At 42.0% G+C, this 23,017-nt stretch overlaps 1 pseudogene; it reads right to left on the bottom strand.

The window, feature by feature from the left end:
* Nucleotides 1–252: 252 nt before the first annotated feature.
* The window catches only part of LOC129406458 (translation machinery-associated protein 7-like), a 115,011-nt pseudogene continuing 92,246 nt past the window's right edge, over nucleotides 253–23,017 (bottom strand).

Below are 23,017 nucleotides of genomic sequence, written 5' to 3'. Positions count from 1 at the left end.
CGTCTCTTTCCTCTAGGGGTCCTCTTTCCTCTTGCCCCGTTTTGTTGAGGGATTTCCTTTTATCTTTTGAGCCTGCTTCCTTGGCCCAGCTTTCGGCCCATCCTGGCACCTAGCAAGGTCAGGCGGTGGCCTTTGTGCTGTTGGAACTGCACTGTGCCCAGCCAGGCAGAGATGATCTTGCAGCTTTTCTCTGGCTCCCGCTTTGCATGCACTTCCTTGCCAGCCCTTTGTGCTGGTGGCAGGGCCCCATTGTCATTGCCCTTCATTTTCCAGTCGAGAAGGCCAGTGATATGTGACTTGTTCATCAGCGCAGGTTGAGCTGAGATTCAGCGTGCTGGGGCCACCCCAGGAGCCTGAGGAAAACAGCAGCGAAACCGAACTGGGAAATGTGATTGCACCGAGGTGGTTGAGCTTCGCAGCCATTGGAAAAAATTCTAACCATCTAAGCCGAAGGTGGGAGAGAGAATAACTGGCTTAAGAGCTCCAAGGCGAATTGGGCCACAAAGAAGAGCTTGTAAACTCAGATTATTTCTGGGTGCAGGCATGTATGGATATTATTTCCGGGTGTTAGCACATCGGAAGCACACTGTGCCCTCTGGCTCGGCGTGATCACTACCTGGCTATAGTGTGGCGCATGAGTCTGGAAGAGTCTCCATTCACAGCTCTCTGAAACTCCAGTCCTGCCCTTCTGGTTTTTTTTTTTTTTCTTTCTTTTTTTTATCTTTTTAAAAAAAATTTATTGAATCACCGTGAGATAGTTACAAGCTTTCATGTTTGGGTTACAATCTCACAATGATCAAACACCCATCCCTCCACCAGTGCACATTCCCCACCACCAATATCCCGGGTATACCCCCCCTTCCCCACCCTCCCTCTGCCTCCATGGCAGACAATATTCCCCATACTCTCTCTCTACTTTTGGGCATTATGGCTTGCAGCACTGACACTGAGAGGTCATCATGTTTGCTCCGTTATCTACTTTTGGCATGCATCTCCCATCCCAACTGGTTCCTCCAGCCATCATTTTCTTAGTGATCCCTTTTCTATTCCATCTGCCTTCTTCCCTCTGCTCATGAAGCAGTCTTCCAGCTATGGGGTAATCCTCCTGCCCTTGTATCTACTGTCCTTGGGTGTCAGCCTCATATGATGTTATTCTTTTTTTTTTTGCTTTTTGGGTCACACCTGGCGATGCACAGGGGTTACTCCTGGCTCTGCACTCAGGAATCACCCCTGGCGGTGCTCAGGGGACCATATGAGATGCTAGGATTCGAACCCGGGTCGGCCGCGTGCAAGGCAAACACCCTACCCGCTGTGCTATCACTCCAGCCCCCTCATGTGATGTTATTCTATACTCCACAGATGAGTGCAGTCCTTCTATGTCTGTCCCTCTCTTTCTGACTCATTTCACTTAGCATGATACTCTCCATGTCTATCCATTTATAAGCAAATTTCATGACTTCATCTCTCCTAACAGCTGGGTAGTATTCCATTGTGTAGACATGTCAAAGTTTCTTTAACCAGTCATCTGTTTTAAGGCACTTGGGTTATTTCCAGATTTTGATTATTGTGAACAGTGCTGCGATGAATATATAGGTACAGATGTCATTTCTACTGTGCTTTTTTGCATCCTTGGGATATATTCCCAGAAGTAGTATTGTGGGGTCATATGGAAGCTCAATTTCTAGTTTTTGAAGGACTGTCCATATTGTTTTCCAGAAAGGCTGGACCAGTCGATATTCCCATCAACAGTGAAAGAGAGCCCCTTTTTCCCCACATAGACGCCAGCGCTGGTTACTTTTGTTCTTTTGAATGTGTGCCAGTCTCTGTGGTGTGAGATGATATCTCATTGTTGTTTTGATTTGCATCCCCCTGATGACTAGCGATGTGGAGTATTTTTTCATGTTCCTTTTGGCCATTTGTATTTCTTTTTTAAGGAAATTTCTGTTCATTTCTTCTCCCCATTTTTTGATGGGGCTGGAGGTTTTTTTCTTATACAATTCTACTAGTGTCTTGTGTATCCTGGATATTAATCCCTTATCACATGGGCATTGGGTAAACATTCTTTCCCATTCTGTGGGCTCTTTCTGTATTTTGGTCACTGTTTCTTTTGAAGTGCAGAAGCTTTTTAGTTTGATGTAGTTCCACTTGCATGGTCAGTGCTGTTTCATCCTTAAAGATGCTTTTAGCTTCAATGTCATGGAAGTTCTGCATACATTTTCTGCTATGAATCTTATAGATTCATGTCTAATATTGAAATCTTTAATCTACTTTGATCTGACTTTTGTGCCTGGCATTAGACAGAGGTCAGAGTTCATTCTTTTGCAGGTAGCTATCCAGTTTTCCTAGCACCACTTGTTGAAGAGGCTTTCCTTGCATTTCTTGCTCATTTGTCAAAGATCAAGTGGCCATATATTTGGGGGTCTGTGACAGGATATTCAGCTCTGTTCCATTGGTCTGCAGGTCTGTTTTTATCCCAAATACCATGCTGTTTTAACTACTAGTGCTTTGTAGTAGAGTTTGAAGTTGGGGAAGGTGATGCCACCTGTAGGATATCATTGGTTTGTCCTTTCTACCTTGCCACAGAGTTTGGGCTTATCTGGTAATAATCTCTAAACATTTTAAGACAACATTGGTATGTCCTGTTCTCCTTGCCACAAGGAGCTTAGGTATATCGGGTCACACCCATCAAATTGCTCCCGTGTCACTCCCATTCCTTTGTCTATCTGTAATCACTTCTATGCTCTCTTCCCCAACCAGTTAATCAGCTTTCCTCCCTAATCAGACTCTGTTAATTTGTAAGGTCAGACTTTTCTAGGATACTGAACTTGTATTGTAAGTTAATATTGCCTTTCTCCTCTCCTTATGTCTTTTTGAATAATTTACTTTAAAGCAATGTCATTTTTGTATGGACAAAGAAAGACAGTTGTTAATATGCTTTTGTAACATGGGATTTAATTGACTTTGAATATTATTCACTCCTGGACATCTGCTTTCCGACTTAAGCCTCAGCTGCCCTTACTTCCTAGCACCCCCAAAAGCAGGATCCCAATGAGGGACGGGACGGACCCAGGGCAAGCGGTGAGTTATGTGCTACCCTGGCATCGAGATGGGCCTGGCCAAACTGCCTAATGCTTAGCTAAGAGTTAAGAGTTAAGAGCTTGGTCATGGACAAATACTGTCATGATCCAAAAGCAACGAGGAGATGAGACTAGGACCCTGCAAGGGATAGGAAAGACTAATCTGGCCTGAGCACTGTAGTCTGAGATCGAGGTGACCCCAGGAGAGCAATTCTATAAGCTTAATACATCTCTTGCTATGTCCATACAAAATGATTAATATTATGAATACTTATATGTTAGTTGGACAAGGAGAGGAGAAACACACCCATGGGATTCCACTCTTGGGTGGGTCGTCCTACTGGAAGAGAATCTGTCCTGGAAGCAGCATCCCCTGAGGAAAAGAACTTTACCCCTGTTGATTGTGACCACACCCATGTGTAAGCCCCAACCCCTCATGCTTGTCCCCCCCTCACATGCTCCCTCCCTTCCTAAGTGGCCTCTGTCTCCAGGCTCTCCCCTGCTCTCCACAGTTTTCTCTAGTGGGGTTCTCTGACATTTCCAGTTGCAGAGTTATGATGGCTCTGCTTGGAAATGATCAAAGGCTTTTCAGAGCTTCTATATCAGCTCCAAACTTAACAGTATTGGGTTCTTCTGTCTGTTTCTAACTTCCTCTCCTCCCTTACTTCCCACATGACTCCGGTTCTCATGTAAAATCCCTGCAATGTTTAAAGTCCTTTTCCATCTCTTTGCCATGGTTTATAGCATTTCCTCCTCTGGCATCCTTTCTTTGAAGTCCACCTCCAATGCTTCAAAGTCCTCATTCTTTATGGCTCAGTGGTCACCTCTTCCTTTTCTTGTGGTAGGTTGCCTCCCAACTAACTCATTCTAAGCAGGAAATACTGTGAACCAAAAATGTTTCATAAACTAATATACCAAGCATCATAGCTTAGCTTCACCAATCTTAAATACGCTTTAGCATTTACATTACCCTATAGTTGGACAACATTTTCAAGCACAACACTTACTTTATAGTTTTCTTGTTCTGTTTTTAGTAGTGCTCAGGGATTACTCCTGGCTCTGCGCTCAGGGATAACTCCTGGTGGTGCTCAGGGGATTATGTGTGGTCCCAGGGATTGAACTTCGTTGGCTGCGGGCCAAACAAGCACCTCACCCACCATATTACACGTCTAGCCCCTTATTTTTACAATTTAACATTAAATATCTCATGTGCGATATTGAATGATATAACTTGGATAAGTGTAAACCTAGGGTCGCTGATACTGCCAAGTTTTATCGTAGTCACGACACAATGACAACCAAGAATAGATCAAAATTCATCATTTGATGCATGGTTTCTACCAAATGATATGATTCACTGCAATGCACCTGCACCATTGCACAGCTGAAAAGAAATGTAAATGAACCAACTGTAACTCGGAGACTAGACATCTACTTTAAGTGATGAATTAAGAAGGAAGAACGGAGGGAGAAAAAACTAGGGAGGAAAGCAGGAGAGAAAGGAGGGAGAAAGGAGGGTACAGCATCCTTACAACTCTCTAACAGGTACTGGACTCTCTTGGACTCATTCAGAAGGGGCGTCTGTGCCCTCTTCTAGCCCCTGTTAGCCAGACACCTTTACCTCAGCTGCACACACCTTCTGAGGAACTCTAAAAAGCACCAACACCCAGGTTGTATTCCAGAAAAATTAAGTGGCCATCTCTGTGACTGTGACCTAATTATTAGTACTTTTAAAAGCTTACCCAGCAGTTCCTCTATGAGACCAAGGATTGATATCAGTTAGCATGTAACATCTTGGTAAGTGATTTTAGCTACATAACTTTTCTTTGTCAAATGTCCTTGAGGGATTCTTTGTTTCTGTAACGTTGGTGATGTTTACCACTGTTATTTTTTTAAAATGCCCAGTGGATCTTCTTAAATAAATTAAAGAATGGAAAATAAATAAAAAGTCCATTTTTTAAAAGGAGGAATGCAAATTGGCTCTGTGGTTATCCCACAGGGAAAATTATGAGTTGAGATTATTCTGTATGTAAAATAATCCATTTAAGTATTTTCACATCATCAAACTGTAGGCGAGCAGCTAATATGCTAATTATTTATTTGTTAACATTTGTGTAATAAAGTTGTACCTTGTCCATATTATAATGGCAATAAATAAGATGCTTCATAACTTACAATGCCTTGCACAAAGATCCTTCTACTTCACGGGTTGTTGTTGAAATGAAATGAGTAAAGCTTCTGGGGGAAAAATAACCTTTCAAATATTATTTTAAATGAAGACAAATTTTTAAAAGCATCAAAGCACAAGGTATATTTGATGTGTTTGCCTTTCATGAACACCACTGATTATAAAGTAAAATGAAAGGCTAGCATTATTTTGTACATATCTATTTTTTTCCCATACACCATATTGCTGGTAATTGTGCCAATTGTAGCCCTCTTTGAGCTTCTGTGGGTGGGATGATGTACTTAGACTGTCACCTGACTTGTTTCGGGTAGGGTGATGCCCTACAGAAAAATTAGGAAGAAAGAAGTAATACTGCTGAGCTCATTCGCTTCTAGTTTATAAAGGCACAGAATGTCGGATGGAGCCTGATTTAGTGGCATGCTCTGGAGCCAAACAGACTTGGGGCCCATCCTGACTTGACTTACAGGCTGGAAAGACCTTGGACAAAGTGTTTGGTCTTTTAAATTTTGATGTTCTCATCTGTAAAATCAGAAATAAGCTTAGGTCTCATTCATTGGGAGAACTGACACGCATAATCTATGTAAGGTAGTTGACACATAGTAGGACCTCAGCTAAGGAACAAAGACTCCTGTAACCTTAGAGCACTATGGAGATCAGGGATTTCTTGCCCCACCACTCTTGTGACCTTAGCTGACTTCCTGTTAGTGGTTTTTCTGGGCATGTATCTTATTGGCATGTTTGTGTTCTGAAATATGTTGTTTCACTTCGGATCTGAGAGTTCTTCATTCTTTTTTTTTTGCACCATAACAGTTGCCTTTTTTCTTTCCTGTAAATTCATTGAGTGTCTGCATTTCTTTGCAGTGTTTTTGTCCTAAATTCTGTTGAGTGCATGTAATTAAAGTCAGTCAGGAGCTATGAAACTGAATAGTGTACTTACCCTAATACAGGGTAAATCAGACAAAATACTAAGTTTCCTTCTAAGAAATTCCCATTCCCATTTGAAAAAGATGGTAAACTGAGCACCATTTGCAGAACTTTCTGGAAATTCCAATAGAGAAAGTCTCTGTACTTTGGTCAGAAACAAGTGTTTGTTGGGCTTCTAGTAAATTTATAACCTTGTACATAGGTTGCTTAAACAAGCTACAGTTGTCTCTTATAAATCACAATCGTTCTCCAATTATAAGACCCAGACAAACACTTAAATTTTCTAAAAATAACTTTTTTTTTTGCTTTTTGGGTCACACCCAGCAATTCTCAGGGGTTACCTCTGGCTTTGCACTCAGGAATCACCCCTGGCGGTGCTCAGGGGACCATATGGGATGCTGAGGATTGAACCCAGGTCAGCCGCGTGCAAGGCAAATGCCCTACCCACTGTGCTATCGCTCCAGCCCCTAAAAATAACTTTTTATTTAATCAAAGAACCATAGTTTACTAAGTTATTTATAGCTGAGTTTTACGCATAATAGTTCAACACCAAGCCCACCACCAGTGTCACCTTCCCTCCTACAGTGTTCCCATATTTCATCTCCACTCCCCCACCCCAGCTGTCACCTTAACAGGCTCATTACAAAGCTCTGGTGGTTGAAGTTTGGGTCTCATGTTTTCAGTGTTATTCAGTCTATGTTTTGGATATGTAGCATGTCATTCTCCCACATCACCAGGATCACTGGAGTCCCGACCCGTGTTTGCCCATTACTTCCTTTTCTCTTGTTCTTCCTTCCCCTTGATTTATCTACTTCTCTGTCCTACCTCTCTAAACACTGGGGTCAGGATGATCTAGTCATACACCCTTACTACAACACATTTCCTCATCCAGTTATTCTTTATACCATATAAATGAGACTGTCCTATGTTTGTCTTTCTTCTTCTTGCTTACTTCACTCAGCATATCTTCCAGTTCCAACTAGGTTGTAGCAAATTGCATAATTCATTGTTCCTTACAGCTGCATAGTCTTCCATCACACACTCAAATCTTTTTTAAATTTATTTAAATTTATTTATTTTTAATTTATTTATTTTTATTTTTTAATTGAGTCACCGTGAGAACAGTTACAGGGATTTTAGGATCGAGTCTCAGTCATATTATGCTCAAACACTCATCCCTTCACCAGTGCACATGTTCCACCACCAATAACCCCAGCATACCCCCCCTCCCACTCCCCCTCTGCCTGTGTGGCAGATGATTTTCACTTTACTCTCTCCTTACTTTGATTACGTTCAATTTTCGACAGGAAACTCGCTATCATTATTTGGAGTTTTCCTCAACAGTCAGACCTGTCGCAATGGCATCGTTAGATTGTATATTTTCTATTGTTGGTAACAAAGACCATATAATGTTGCACAGTCGCAAAAGCGGCCACCCAGATTTGGAATTCTGGTATTAAGTCCAGAGGTATTTCTGCCAGCCGCCACTGCATTCCGAGATTGGTTTCTGTGGTGCTGGGATCATGGCTGTTCAGGAGCGGAGGAGCTGTCCATGGGTGACCGCTCGGGGTCTCATTTGGGCATGAAGCAGGGCCGGTTCTGCCTCCCCCATTGCAAGATTCCCCATGATTCCTGTCCCATCACTGAAAACTCCTACCTCTCTGTCCAATTGGTTCTGAACGGTGGTGGTCGCCATGCTGTCCAGGAGGGAAAAGGCCAAGGGACAGAAACCCTTCCCCTCCTGGGGCTGCAAAGGGGCCGTAGCTTAGTTCAGAGTCCAGGAGTATATCTGCCAGCAGTCGCTGCATTTCTGAGATTGATTTCTGTGCCTCTGGGATAATGGATGTTCAGGGGTGGCTGGGCCATTTCTGAGCATATATTTTGTGTATCAGGAAATGGTCCAGTGGCTGCATGAGTGGCCGCGAGATTTGGAGATGTCCCAGCCCTGCATACTGGAGCCGTGCTAGTAGAAGCTTAGTGTTGCCGGGGCTCCATCTGGAGAAGGAGTGCTGGCTGTACCTTCTCCATCTTGTACCCTGGTGTTGTGGGCCTGGTCTGGGGTCCGGAGCGATCTCTAGCTGGCGGTGCCTGCTGGAATGGCCCGGATTCTTCACTGCTGGATGTCACACACTCAAATCTTATCAAAGAAACTTTCAGAAATTTGGGAGAACTGAATGGTTAAATAATTGGTAAATAAAATTTTTCTTGTTTCCCTTCATATTCTTTTTTTTTCTTTTTGGGTCACACCTGGCAATGCACAGGGGTTACTCCTGGCTCTGCACTCAGGAATCACCCCTGACGGTGCTCAGGGGACCATATGGGATGCTGGGAATCGAACCCGGGCCGGCCTAATGCAAGGCAAATGCCCTACCCGCTGTGCTATTGCTCTAGCCCCACCCTTCATATTCTTTTTCTATCCATCATGGTACCAATTGTGTAGCTCACATTTTAAATCTTTCTTATTTTTCCTTATATATTTACTTCTGTAGCACTGTAACACTGTATCACTATCGTCCTGTTCATTGGTTTGCTCAAGTGGCACCAGTAATGCCTCCATTGTGAACTTGTTGCTACTGTTTTTGGCATATCAAATATGCCACGGGTAGCTTGCCAGGCTCTGCCGTGCGGGCAGGATACTCTCGGTAGCCTGCTAGGCTCTCCGAGAGGGACGGAGGAATCGAACCTGGGTAGGCCGTGTGCAAGGCAAATGCCCTACCCACTGTGCTATCGCTCCAGCCCATCTATTTCTGTCCAACCTAAAACTAATTTTTTAAGTATGCAACTGGACATTTAGCCCCCGCCCCCATATAGAAAGTTTTTGCAAACTCATCTGAAATTGAGCCGATGTAGTATGTACACATACATATATACACACACGGATGAAGTCAATGCCAACTTCAATTGAAGTAAAACTAAGCTATAAATTGGGAAGGGAAGCCCGACTCTTATGTGCCTCCTCCCTAAAACCAACTAAAATCTAGGCACGGGAAAAATGATCTGAGCTAGTTTTCATGGATCCAATAACCCATTTCATTTTATAAAACTGGCACTGTTGGTTATTTATGGGGTGAATTTAGAGACTAGTTGATTATGGGCTTAAGAAATATCCAGTGAACTGCTTATACTGGGGCACATGTATATTATCATTTTCTGTGCCTTGACCAAATTTTATAATAATTTATAGTCATCAAAAATTATCTTTAAAAAGTTTCATTTTTTTATTCAATACCAACTTTAATTCTTTGAATTTCTACTCACTGCTTAGCATTTTCAACTCCTGGAAAACTCATTAGCTTCCCCTCTCCCCCCGCTTGCTTTATGCTTTACCTTCTGTTACAGAGCTACGCTACCCCGGTCAACCAACATGTCTTTGGATTTTAGTGTTCAGAATTTTGTTTCCTGGTTCCAGAGCTGAGGAACTAATTTTCAGTCCTCCCCTGTATTAAATTTCGTCTACATTTTTGAATAGACTTAGTTGTCTAAATTTATCAAGGGAGAGAGGTAGGATATATCACTTTGAGTGGATTTTTTGGGTTTATTTTTGTACTGCACTGGGCAATGCTCAGGGCTTACTCCTGGCTCTGTGCTCAGAGATCAGAGGGGACTATATGTATTGCTTAGGATTGAACTGGGGCCAGTTGTGGGTGGGTAAATGCCTTAACCCCTGACCATCTTTCTGACTTTAATAAAACACTTCTTTAGTATTCTTCGACTTGAATACTAGGTTATGAAAGATTTCGATCTGAACTTCCTTAATTGAAAGATTATTCTAAGTCCAGAGATGTGGCTTACAGTGAGGAAACAAGGCCTTGGGGTTGATGCAGTGCTGGCACACTCACCACTGAGTGTGATTTCCTAAACAAACAAACAAACAAACAAACAAACACAACAAACCTGATAAATGTCTACAGCTCAGAATGCAGGTTTGCAGACTAGGGACTGTATTTAAAGGGTTAATGCTGTACATTTCAGACTCAGAAGACTATTATTTATTTACTTATAAATTTTATTTTATTATATTGAATCACCATGAAAAAAATACAAAGCTTTCAGGTTTAAGTCTCAGTCATATAAAGATTGAACCTTCATCCCTTCACCAGTGCACATGTTCCACCACCAATAACCCCAGCATACCCCCCTCCCACCCAGCCCCCACCTAAGTAGCTAATGATCTTCACTGTATTCTCTCTATACTTTGAATATATTCAATATTTCAGTAGAGAACTCACTATTATTGTTTGGAATTTCCCCTCTACAATCAGGCCTGCTGAAAAGGCATCATTTAATAATTTCTTTTCATTGCTTAGAATGAAGACTCTATGAGCTCTATGAGTTTTGGATTTTTGATATTTTAGCTCAGTTCACAGTCTAGATGCATTTCTGTAAGAAGCCGCTCTGGGTGCCAAAATGGGTTAGAAGACCTCTTGGAGCATAGTCCTTAGGAGCAGAGGTCTGCTTCCTGAGCAGCAGCTCCGGATCTTATCTGGGCCGAGGGTGTGCTGGTAATGCCCCTTTCCCATGATCGCCTATGAATCACAATATTGCAAAGTTCATACCTCTGGGTGGAAGTCTTAGGGGGTGGCTCTCGCCACGTGGATGATGCTGCCACGGTCATTTTCCACGCAGAAAAACAGGGTGGAGAGGGAGAATCCCTCCCCAGGCAGCACATAGTCATAGTACAGCTCACAGTCTAGATGCATTTCTGTAAGAAGACGCTCTGGGTGCCAAAATGGGTTAGAAGACCTCTTTGATCATAGAGAAGACAATTATTTAATAATAAAACATTTCTCCAAGATAGAACATTAGCAGCATCTTGTGTATTTATAAACATACAATGTGTATCTATCTATCTTTCTGTTATGGAGTAACTTGAGATTCTTGTTTGTTTTTTGTTTTTGGACCACATCTGGCAATGCTCAGGGGTTATGCCTTGCTCCTTACTCAGGAATCAATTCTGATGGTGCTTGGGTGATTATATAGAGTGCCAGGAATTAAACCAGGTTAGCTGTGTGCAGGGTAAGCACCCTACCTGCTGTACTATTGCTCTGGCCTCATTTGAGGTTTTTCAAGGATGTTTAACAAAGTTCAAGAGGCCCAGTCTCTGTCACTGTTGGGGTTGGCCAATTCAAGAGATCTTCTTGGTGGGTAGGGGGGAAAAGCTCTGACAAATATATTTCCAATTGAGTTTATTATGGACTGGAGAGATAGCACAGCAGGTAGGGTGTTTGCCTTGCATGCGGCCTACCCAGGTTCGATTCCTCTGTCCCTCTTGGAGAGCCCAGCAAGCTACTGAGAGTATTCCGCCCGCACAACAGAGCCTAGCAAGCTACCCGTGGCATATTCAATATGCCAAAAACAGTAACAACAAGTCTCACAATGGAGATGATTTTTTAAATTTTTTAAATTTTTAATTAGTAAATCACCGTGAGGGTACAGTTACAGATTTATACATTTTTGTGCTCATGTTTCCCCCATACAAAGTTCGAGAACCCATCCCTTCACCAGTGCCCATTCTCCACCACCAGTAAACCCAGCATCCCTCCCACCCTCCCCAGTCCCGTCTACCCCCACCCCAAACTGCTACTATGGCAGGGTATTCCCTTTTGTTCTCTCTCTCTGATTAGGTGTTGTGGATTGCAATAAAGGTGCTGAGCGGCCATCACAATGGAGATGTTACTGGTGCCTGCTCGAGCAAATTGATGAACAACAGGATGACAGTGCTACAGTGCTATATTGGAGATGTGTTACCTTATGCAGACTGTGATCTTTTGAAGTGCTTCCATCTATTCTGAGTTTGTGGCAAAGTTATCTGACTGTGGTGTAGGAAAATACTGATTCAGAAAGATCAGAAAATTGTAGAGCATCATCATGGTCAGTTATTACAGATCTGTTTATGGGTGGAGTAGTTTGGGGCATGATTTGGGGGATAATGACTGGACTGGTTCTCTTCAGACTATTTTATCTGTGCAGAGGTCTGTGCAGAGACTACTATCACCTCTTGGGGGGAGTAAAATTTAAGAACTCCACTTTCCTGGAGAGAAAGACACTCATGGGGGAAGGAACTGGAGTTTTCAGGTCAAGTAGGTGTGACACTAATCCACCTAATTCTAATCAACTGCTCAGTCTTAGAGGTAGGCGTAGAGTCACGGGCTCAGCTTTTCTTTTGTTTATTGAAGATGTAGCTATTGGCATGTTTTTTTTTTTTCTGTAAAATACTCCAATGGCCTCCTTACAGAAGCTTTTGTTTATATTCCTAGCCTGCAAAGACAATTGCATGTGTGAGTCAGACTATAAATTCTATGAGGGCAAGGGTCGTTTCTATTGAGTTCACAGATCTATCTCCAGGGTCTGGCACAATGAGGGCCAATAAATAACAGTGAATAAAATGTAGGAAGATGGATGTGTCTCTTTGGTACATCTACTGTTTGTTGTGATGAGACAGTGAGATAATTTAGTTGCAATTTATTTCAATGACCCCAAATATCTACACTTACAAAATATATTTTGATAAGTTTTTGCATTTTCTACATTAGTGGTCTTATTTTTGCAACACTTAGTTCTGAGTGGTAGACAACACAAGATAGGCCCTATATCTTTAGATGCTTTTGCTAAATCAATTGTCCAACACAATTCTGGCTGGTTGCTATACTAACTGCCCTGTCTTCAGGGTGCCCTTTTCACTGGCCATTTGTGATGCACCCTCTTCCTTGGATGGTTTCCCCCTGGATATCTCAACAATTTCTGGGTCATTGGAACCTTCTTCTGGGACATATTTTCTCATTTCCTCCTTTTCTGCTTGCATTGGGCTCGTTCTGAGAATTAGTGATTCGAACACCTCTTCCATGGATAAACACACACATACACACACACACACACACACACACACACACACACACACACACACACACACACACACACACACACACACACTCCCCTCCATGCTTCTGTTTTCCTCAAAGTTTGAGTTCGACTACTTTGTTTTAAAGATGCTACCTTGCTACCTGTTTCTGCTAACTGAAAGAAATCCAAAGAGGACTTTTTCTATTCTGGAGAAGCCCACATTCTCTCTTGAATACATCTCTCTGTCACCTTTGTTTCCTTCCCACTTCTCTAAGTAAATATCTTTCAATAAAACTATTTAGCTTCACTAAAAATAGAAAAAAAATCCAAAGAGGATTCCCCCTATTGGGTCAAAGGTGAAGGTGAAACTTGCATTCAGTGTCCGTTTTGTTTGTAACAGCTCTTCCGGGCCTCCTGGACCCTGAGCAGAAAGGGTAGCTCTGCTAAGTTCCTTTCCCAGACAAGCTTTAAAAAAAGTTTCATTTGGGGGCCACACCCAGCACTGCTCAGGACTTAATTCCTGCTTGCATGCTCAGGGATCATTTCTGGTGATGCTTTTGGCTCCATTTAATATGGGGTGCAGGGGACTGAACTCGGGTCACCTATGTGTGAGGCAAGAGCCCTTCTAGCTGTCCAATGTCTCTGGCCTTCAGAAATGCTTTATGCTAATAGAATGTATCTTAGCATTTCTGCTTTTACAATAAGTGAGTGTGTTTTTAGATTGTACATATTAGTTAGTAATATTTGGTAGATTGCTTTTTGGGTCCTGTAAAGCCAAAATCTTTTTTTCCTTTACTTTCTACCCTTTGTTGATGGAAATTTTCATAGAAGTGTGATACTTCGGGGCTAGAGAGGTTAGGGTACTTACCTTGCATATTGCCGACCCTTATCTAATCCCCAGCACCATATATGGTCCCCCAAGAACCACCAGGAGGAATCCCTGAGCCCAGAGTCAGGATAAAGCCCCAAACCTCACTGGGTGTGGCTCAAACACAAACAAAATTTAAAAAAGAAAAGAGAAGTGCTTGTTTCAAAGAGCAAGGAAAACCTGTACTGAAAACTGAAACTTCAGCCTGTCTATCTTTAAGACGCTAGGTCAAGAGATCCAAAACAAATCTGTATTTTGTAATTTCATAAACATTTTAAATTAATTTATTACTTTAAATATTCACACATGTCATATTTCATTTTTGTTACAGATTTGCAAACTTTAGTGCTTATATTTCAGTCTTACAATGTTTGAGTTCCCATCCCTCCACCAGTGCCCATTCTCCACCACCAATGATCTCAGTGTCCCTCCCTCCACCCCCACCCCATTCCCTCCACCCCACCCCTTTTGCTCTCTCTCATTCCTTTTGGGTGTTGTGGTTTGCAATAGAGGTATTGCGTGGCCATCATTTGGTCTATAGTCTACTTTCAGCATGCCTCTCCCATCCCGAGTGGTCCCTTCTCTATCTGAGCTGCCTTTCCCCCCAGGACGTGAAGCTGGTTTCTAAGCCTAAAGCAATCCTTCTGGTACTCATCTCTACTATTCTTGGGTGTGGGTCTCCCATTCTGTTACTTTATATTCCACAAATGAGAGTCACATTAAATTTTAAAGAAATAGATTTCTGGGCTTCCCAAGAGTTGCGCAGAAGGCCTGGGGCGCTTGCTGGTGGTTCCTGATCCCAGAGCTGCAGGCACAATGCAAGGGCCTGAGGCTACAGATACTGCAGCGCCAGACATCACCCTCTTTTTAAAAAATTTTTTTAAATTTTTATTTATTTGATTTATAGGGATGGGAGGAAATGCTTCTTTTTTTAAAAAAAAATTTATTGAGTCACCATGTGGAAAGTTACAAAGTTTTCAGGTTTAAGTCTCAGTTATACAATGCTCGAACACCCATCCCTTCACCAGTGCACATATTCCACCACCAAGAATCACAGTATAGCTCCACCCCATCCCCCCACACCCCTAGCCCCCCCACTTCTAAACTCCCCGCCTGTGTAACTGGCTTTATTTTCACTTTGATTGCATTCAATATTTCAACAAAATTCACTATTATTGTTTGGAGAGTCTCCCCCTAAAGTCGGACCTGCTGAAAAGAAAGCATTTGATAATTTGTTTTCCATTGCTGAGAATGAAGAGGTATGAGGTCGAGTGACCGCACTTAGCGGCCTCATGGTTTTGGGTTTCTGTATTTTAGTATTTTAGTAACTAAGTCCAGAGAAATATTTGCCAGAAATTGCATCACTGCCAACTTGTACTTCTCAGTTATATTATATTCCACATATGAGTGCAATCTTTCTATGTCTGTCTCTTTCTTTCTGACTCATTTCACTCAACATGATACTTTCCATGTTGATCCATTTATATGCAAATTTCATAATTTCATGTTTTCTGACAGCTACATAGTATTCCATTGTGTATATGTACCAGAGTTTCTTTAACCAGTCATCTGTTTTGGGGCACTCTGGTTTTTTCCAGATTCTGGCTATTGTAAACAGTGCTGCAATGAACATAGAAATGCAGATGCCATCTCTACTATACCTTTTTGCCTCTCCAGGATATATTCCGAGGAGTGGTATTGCTGGGTCAAATGGAAGCTCAATTTCTAACTTTTTGAGAATCGTCCATATTGTTTTCCAAAAGGGCTGAACCAGTTGGCATTCCCACCAGCAGTGAAGAAGAGTCCCGTTCTCCCCACATCCACGCCAACACCGGTTGTTTTTGTTTTTTGGGATGCGGGCCAGTCTCTGTGGTGAGAGATGATATCTCATTGTTGTTTTGATCTGCATCTCCCTGATGATTAGTGATGTTGAACATTTTCTCATGTGCCTCTGAGCCATTCAGATTTCTTCTTCGGGAAAGTTTCTGTTCATTTCATCACTCCATTTTTTGATCGGGTTGGCAGTTTTCTTCTTGTGGAGTTCAACCAGTGCATTGTATATCCTTGATATCAACCCTTTATCGGATGGTTACTTCGTAAATATCCTTTCCCATTCTGTAGATTGTCTTTGTACTTTGGTCACTGTTTCTCTTGAAGTGCGGAAGCTTCTTAGTTTGAGATAGTCCCATTTATTTATCTCTGTTTTCACTTGCTTGGCCAGTGGCGTCAGACATCACCCTCTCAGCGGGTGCTAGAAAGCCTCCAGGGATGCAGCTGAAGATGCTTAAAAGGCCAAGTGGTGCTGGGGATTGAATTAGGGTTTGCAGCACGCAAGGTGTGCATTTTATCCCCTGTAATATGTCTCTGGTTCCTAGAATATTTTTATGTTCAAGTAGGACTTACATACAGTAAATATAACCAGCCACAGCTTTCAGCAAGACCCAGTTTAGCAAGCTGAATTTCTAGTAATTAATTTCCTTACACACCATCAGCCCATAGGCACCATGGTAAATCTATGTACTTTCCGGCTAGTCCTCGAAAGGAAGGGCCTATTTTCCTTCTGACAGTGCAACATTTTCTGCTTCCTTTTCCTTTTCTATCTCCCTCTCCTCCATTTCCTTCTGTTTCTCCTACTCTGCTCCTTCTCTGCCTTCTCCTCCTCCTTCTTCTCCTCCTTGTCCTCCTCTTTCTCCTTCTCCTCTTTTCCTTCTTTTTAGAAGGATACATGCTTCATGTTTATTGTAGAAAAAGAGAGATATCTATAGAGCTCTTTGTCATGTCTAGGTCTGAGAAGGTCTCTATGACTTTTTTGCTTTAGTTTCTGGACAAACCCAGTGGTACATAGGGATTACTCCTGGTTCTTTGCTCAGGAGTTATTCCTGGAAGTGTTTGGGGGGCCACATGTGGTGCCAGGGATTAAACCAGGGTGGGCAGATGGCAAGGCAAGTACCTTAATTTTGAATTATCTGTCCTGCTTTCTTTTTATTTTTTTTAATTTTTAAAAAAACTTAATAAAATTGTTCACAGTAATGGATTACATTCAATATTTTGATGCCAGTTTTACCACCATCACACCTTCCCACCACCATTATTTTGAATTTCCCAACACCACTCAAACCTGCTGAACAGGCAGATGCTAGATAATTTATTTGTATTGCACGCTATGAATAACAGGATGTCTTGCAGCCACCCTAGAAATCTAAAATTTTAGATAATTAGGGTCTGGAGAAATCTCTGCAATGAGCAGCTCAGTTTCGAGATTCTTTCGTGTGTCTCTGGACCATGGCCCTAAAGGAGCTTAAGTAGCAGCCAGAGGCAGTTTGTGGGTCCCATGGGTGCCGGGAGATGGGAAGGGGCAGCCCATCCCTTATTCCATGAGGTCTTGTCCTGCCTTCTTTATCAAAATTTTGACCAAGGTCGGTGTAAATTTAAATCAATAGACTCTAGAATAACATTTAAAGTTGGGCCTCTAGACCTGGTTTAGGAAGGTAACTGGGGGTGGAGAGATCTTGAGCTGAATTTCCTCATAAGCTGTTCAGGAGAGGGTCAAAAGTGCAGGTGCAGAGAGAGAGAGAGAGAGAGAGAGAGAGAGAGAGAGAGAGAGAGAGAGAGAGAGAGAGAGGAGAGAGAGGAGAGAGGAGAGCACTACTAAAGGAGACAGAGAGGGCCCTAAAGGACTGTGATCGGGTTCCCTCAGTTAGTGTTCACTGTGACAAGCACCCTCCCCAGCAATAATGTGTGGGTGTGAGTAATAAACAGCCCTCAGATCTGGAATTCCAGACAGCCACAAACATATCAACCCAAATGGAAAGTGGCACGGCGAACAGCACATCTATAATTACATCTTATTTTATTAGTTGCAAAGGATAATTGCATCCAGAAGATCCCCAGCAGAAACGTAGGCAGCAGAGATAATGTATATGTTGCTCCGAGAAAATAAAGTGGTAGAGAGGGTTCAATAATGCTAAGTGGTTTTCTAGCACTCATCACTGATTAAGCACCATCTGGACTGTAAGGAAAACAGAGCAAGGGGAATAGCCAGAAGTCAGGATGTCAGAATCCTCACTGGACGCTCTAATCGTTTAATCTCAAAACTCTCTGCCCTAAGGTTTTGAGGGGAAGAAATTGCTCTGTAAACAGCAGGCAGAGTTAATGCTTGTGACGGGATACTTCGGATGCTGGTTTTAGAAGTGCTGAGGTTTAGACCAACCCTGAAGCATGCACACTTGGCAAAGGGATCTTGGTAGCATGTCTTTGCCCTTTCAAGGCAGCCTTTTGAACTTGGCAAAGGCACCGAGTGCCTCGCCAACCTTATTCCATATAAACAGAAGAAGCACAGAGCTAATGAATAATTTGATTGCCGTAAGCACTAGCATCTAGGAGCAAAGAGATACTGGAGGTCAAGTTTCATATCTTGGAATATTATAATGTTCCTTTATTAGGATCAGGTCAAATTATTTTTTATTACTAAGATAGCTATCAAGTAGAAAAAAGGGCCTGAAACTTTTCATCAAGATACTAGTGGTGAAACTTTGTTAGTGATGAAATTGTCCAGAAACTTAAACTATTCCCTTGTACAGTAGAAAAATCATTAACAACTTTCAAACACTTTTCATATAAAAATGGCAGCCTCAGAAATCATAGTTACTGTAAAAAGTTGTTAGTTCATATTACCTTCTTATGATCTTTTGTATTTCTGAGATGTCTGTTGTCATTTTTTTCTCTTCTCTTTTTGCTATGGAAAGGAATACCCAGCCTAAGTGGTTTTTCTTAAACTCTCATGTGTTGAGTTTTTCTATATATTTTCATCACCATGCAACTTAAATGGCAAAAACTCTTTGGGTTTAGACTCTCTTAAAATCCTTAGTAGAGTTTGAAAGACATTATTCATCCAAACTTTGGTTAACTGATTAAAATCCAAAGAAGATTATTGGGGAAGTCATGCCCTCAACCTGCCCCCAGTGCTATCTTGCCGCACACAACAGTTAAGAGTCCTGGCGGGCACCACAACACTGGAGAATTCTCCGGGCCCCATACCGAGCCGATATCACCAGGAGGCCCCAGATGGTGCAGGTGCAGTCTCGCCGCCTTCTCCAGAAGGAATCCCGGTGACCATGAGCTTCTACAAGCATGGCTCCAGTATGTGGGTTTCAGGACTATTCCTCCAAACCACACGCAGCCGCTTATGGGGCCGCACCACCTTTCCTGATATGTAAAGTGAGCAATGGAAAATAAATGATCTAGCATCTGACCCTGGAAAGCAGGCTTGAATGGTGGTGGGAATATCCGAGCAAAATATAATGCCCAAAACTAGAGAGAGAGAGAGTATCTGAGCAATTGTCTGCCATAGAGGCTGAGTAAGGACTGGGATGGAAGTGGAGGGATAATGGGGATATTGGTGGTGGAAAGTTTGCACTGGTGGAGGGATGGGTGATCGATCAGTGTATAACTGAATATCAGACATGAAAATTTTGTAGCTGTATCTCACGGTGGCTCAATAATTTTTTAAAAAAGATTATTGGGGCTAGGGCAATAACTCTAAAAGCTGGAGCATATAATTTACATGAGGAAGGCTAAGGTTTTATCCCCAGCATGTCATGGTCCTTTGACCTCTGGGCTGGGTCTAGCTGTCAAGCTCCACTGGGCGTAGCCCCCCGAAGCAAAACCCTTCCAAAAAACAAAGAGTATTTTTACTTCAATCTCAAAAGATGAAAACTGCAAATCATATTCCGGGTTGGTTTTGCAGCAGCCATTTTGGAAGGAGTGGTACCCCAAACAGCAGAGGAGTTTCTGCAAGCTCCTTCCCAGGAAGGTGTTTTCTTTTTCTATTTTGGAACAGAAATAGGCTTGAAAAATCTGAGGTGGGGATGGAGAGCTAGGACAACACATAAGGTGCGCGCTTTGCATGTGGCCAACCTGGGTTTGAGCTCTGGCACCACATACGGTTCCCTGAGCCACACCAACAGTTATCCCTGTTGATAGAGACAGGACAGTCAGGAGGAAACCCAGAGCCCAGTACCCCACAAAGATGGGGGAGGTCATCAAAGAGTAACTTTTTGGGTTGATCTCTTCTGTAATGTGAAAGTTTTTTTTTTTTTTGGAGGGAGAACTGAGGACACCTTGTTCCAATCTGAAAGCCCTTTGGGTGGAAGGTAAAGCAGGAATCACAAGTTCTTGTATGAGTCGTGGGAGGGAGCTTGGGTCTACAGACCCGGGAGTGATTGCTGGTCCTGGATTGTTACTGCTTCCGGGTGCCAGCCATATTGTTGGGAAAGAAGGAAAGTTTCAGAGAAGCCAGAATTCTGGATTTTTATGTGAAATCTCCCAATTAAAAATGTTGGCAAATATTAAACAAGCCCAATAGCATACGGATCCAACAAGGTATTTCTGCGGGTCTAATCCGGGCTCTGACCACTCATGTGCAACCTTTGATTTAGAAGACAACTTTCAGGGGTTAAGTTTATTCTGGCATTTGCATGTGTCAGATCTCACCCTCCTTGCATAGCTCTGGAGAAAAACATTAATATGGAAAATAACATGGATAGTTGGAGAAAAAAAACATGCTAATAGGTTTAATCCTTCTAAATCTGGTTATATGCTGTGACCTCTCCCGGACTTTAATTTTAGTAAGTTGATTCCCTTATGTCCATGCCCATTAACTGAATTTTCTTTGTTCATTTTAAAGTTCTCTGAAAAGTTGGATCGCTCCAGGAACCAGAAAAGACTTAATTACTTAGCTTATTCCTAAAAATAAAATGGAAAACAGTACTGCTTACCCGCTTAAATTGGGACCTTAGACTACAGGGTAAGTCTGAAAAAAATTATAGATACAAGCAGGCAAGGTATCTACATGGGCCAAAAGAAACAACACTTTTATGTTATGCTTTGCTTAACTTTGGCTATTACTCGCTTGTTAATGGCAGTATAATGATGGATGATACACAAAAAGCAGGCAAGAAGCATGGAAATCTTGTATTAGAGAAAAGGTGAGTATATTTAATTCTGAAATTTGATGAATTATATTATTAATAGGCACCGAAATAGACAATTCAGACGTTAGCGTGTTTCATAATGGGGTGAGGGATACTGTGATTAAATTAAGTTGCTGGGTTCTGCCTCTTGTGTTTCTGACTAATAAGTTTGGGTGGGACACTAATTTGCACATTTCCATTTCTAGTAAGTTCTCAGGGGAAGCCATTGATGCTGATTCAAGACTAATCTTGGAGAACCACCTTTCTAGAATATCTCCAGGTTCAATATTTATAGGCATCACATCTGAAATGTCCTGGGTCTACCTTTACATAACTTCTTCAGGTCTATGATTTATGAATTGCCAAAGATGATAAAGCTTTTTGACCATTGGACTGAAAATCTGGCACTAGTTTTGTGAGCATTGATGACATGTTAGTCTAAGCAGATGAAACTCTTTACCACGTATGAGTCAGATTGGCTGTTTGTTGGATTTTTGTTCTAAGCATTTTAAGAAGTAACATTGGTTTGCCTCCCTGCAGGGAGCTTAGTTAATTGAGTTACTCCCACCACCGTGCTCCTGGGGCACACCTATGTTTATCCGGCACTCTCATTCTTCTGTGTTTATCTTTAAGCTCTCCATTATGATCTTCTTCCCCTATCTATTAATCACAAATATCTTCAACTCAGACCCATAACCTGTAGGTCAAATCCTCTGAGGGCTCTGGGTTTTGTATATATGAGTGAAATATTGTTTTCTCTTTCCTTTATGTCCTTTGTATAGTTTATTTTAGATCAATGTCCTTTTTTGTATAGACACAGAAAGACAGTTGATGCTGTGCTTTTGTAACATGGGAGTTAATCAACTCTGAATACTATTTACTCCTGGGCATCCATCATGTTTACTTGACTTAAGTCCCAGTTGCCCTAAAGGGTGTCCTGCCGAGGGATTTGGATGGACCCAGGGCAAGCCATAAGGTACCCTGGCATTGAAAAGAGACAGGCTAAGCACCATAAGAAGAATAAGTCAAGAAAATGGTCCTGAAACAAACTCTGACATGACCTAAAAAGAAGTTCAAGGACCCTGTTAGGATTAGAAAAAACTAACTTAGCCTGAGTACTGTAGTCTGGGATATATATGAGATGTCCCAAGGAAGAGCCACTCTTTAAGCTTAATATATTTCTTACTGTGTTCATACAAAATGAATAGAAGTATTGTATCACTTGTATCACTTGTCATTCCGTTGATCTTTGATTTGTTTGAGCAGGCGCCAGTAATGCCTCCATTTGTCCCTGTCATGTGCTAGTATAGCCCAATTGTATCTGTTTGCTCCGGACCACGAAGAGCCTCAAACCGTTCGTTGTTTTGGCAGTCTAGTTTGTCCCTGAGATTTTATCAGCCTCTCCTTGCTCATCCTTCTTTTTTTTAAAAAATTTTTTTTATTAAATTTGTATTATGAAACTTTGTAATTAACATACTATTATGATGTCCTTGCTCATCCTTCTTAACACTGCTGTATTGGGGGCTCTTTCAGTGTCAGGTGAATGAGGCCCATTGTTGTTACTGTTTTTTGCATATCGAATACACCAAGGGTAGCTTGCCCAGCTCTGCTTTTGGATGGGGTACTCTCGGTAGCTTGCCGGGCCAGGCTCTCCAAGAGGAATGGAGGCTTTTAGGATGGCCTCTAATCACCCTTACAGGTGTTCCCATGGGTCACACCATGTTTGAGCCCCATCAAATATGGTGTGGTAATTATAAAAAATGGATATTAAGTGTCTTATGATGGCCTCACAGTGGAAGCATTATTAAGAAGAAAATTTCACATGTTTGTTTAAATGGATTAATAGCAAAGGAAAAGAGAGAGCAATCTCTTCTTAATGGTATTCTAGGCTTGGGTGGATCTCCTACTTGGTATCTAGTGTGCTGGAGCCCCTAGATGAGGCTGTGTCCTAGAGTGGATCTCCCCTGAAGGAAGGGTGTAATATCTGTTCATTGTTTATGATAATGTTCAACCACAGCTATGTGTAATTGTTACTCCACCACCTTTCATCGTTTCTCTATAATTAGCACTATTTATTATAGTCCTTAGGGCCAGTTGCTAAGCTAAACACTGGTTTAAATGTTTATTATTTTTAGATGTGACAGACATA

The sequence above is a fragment of the Sorex araneus genome, chromosome 7 (assembly GCF_027595985.1).
Source record: "Sorex araneus isolate mSorAra2 chromosome 7, mSorAra2.pri, whole genome shotgun sequence".
In the NCBI taxonomy this organism is placed as follows: domain Eukaryota; kingdom Metazoa; phylum Chordata; class Mammalia; order Eulipotyphla; family Soricidae; genus Sorex; species Sorex araneus.
The sequence above is the reverse complement of the archived record's forward strand: the minus strand, read 5'-3'. Positions and strand labels throughout refer to the sequence as shown.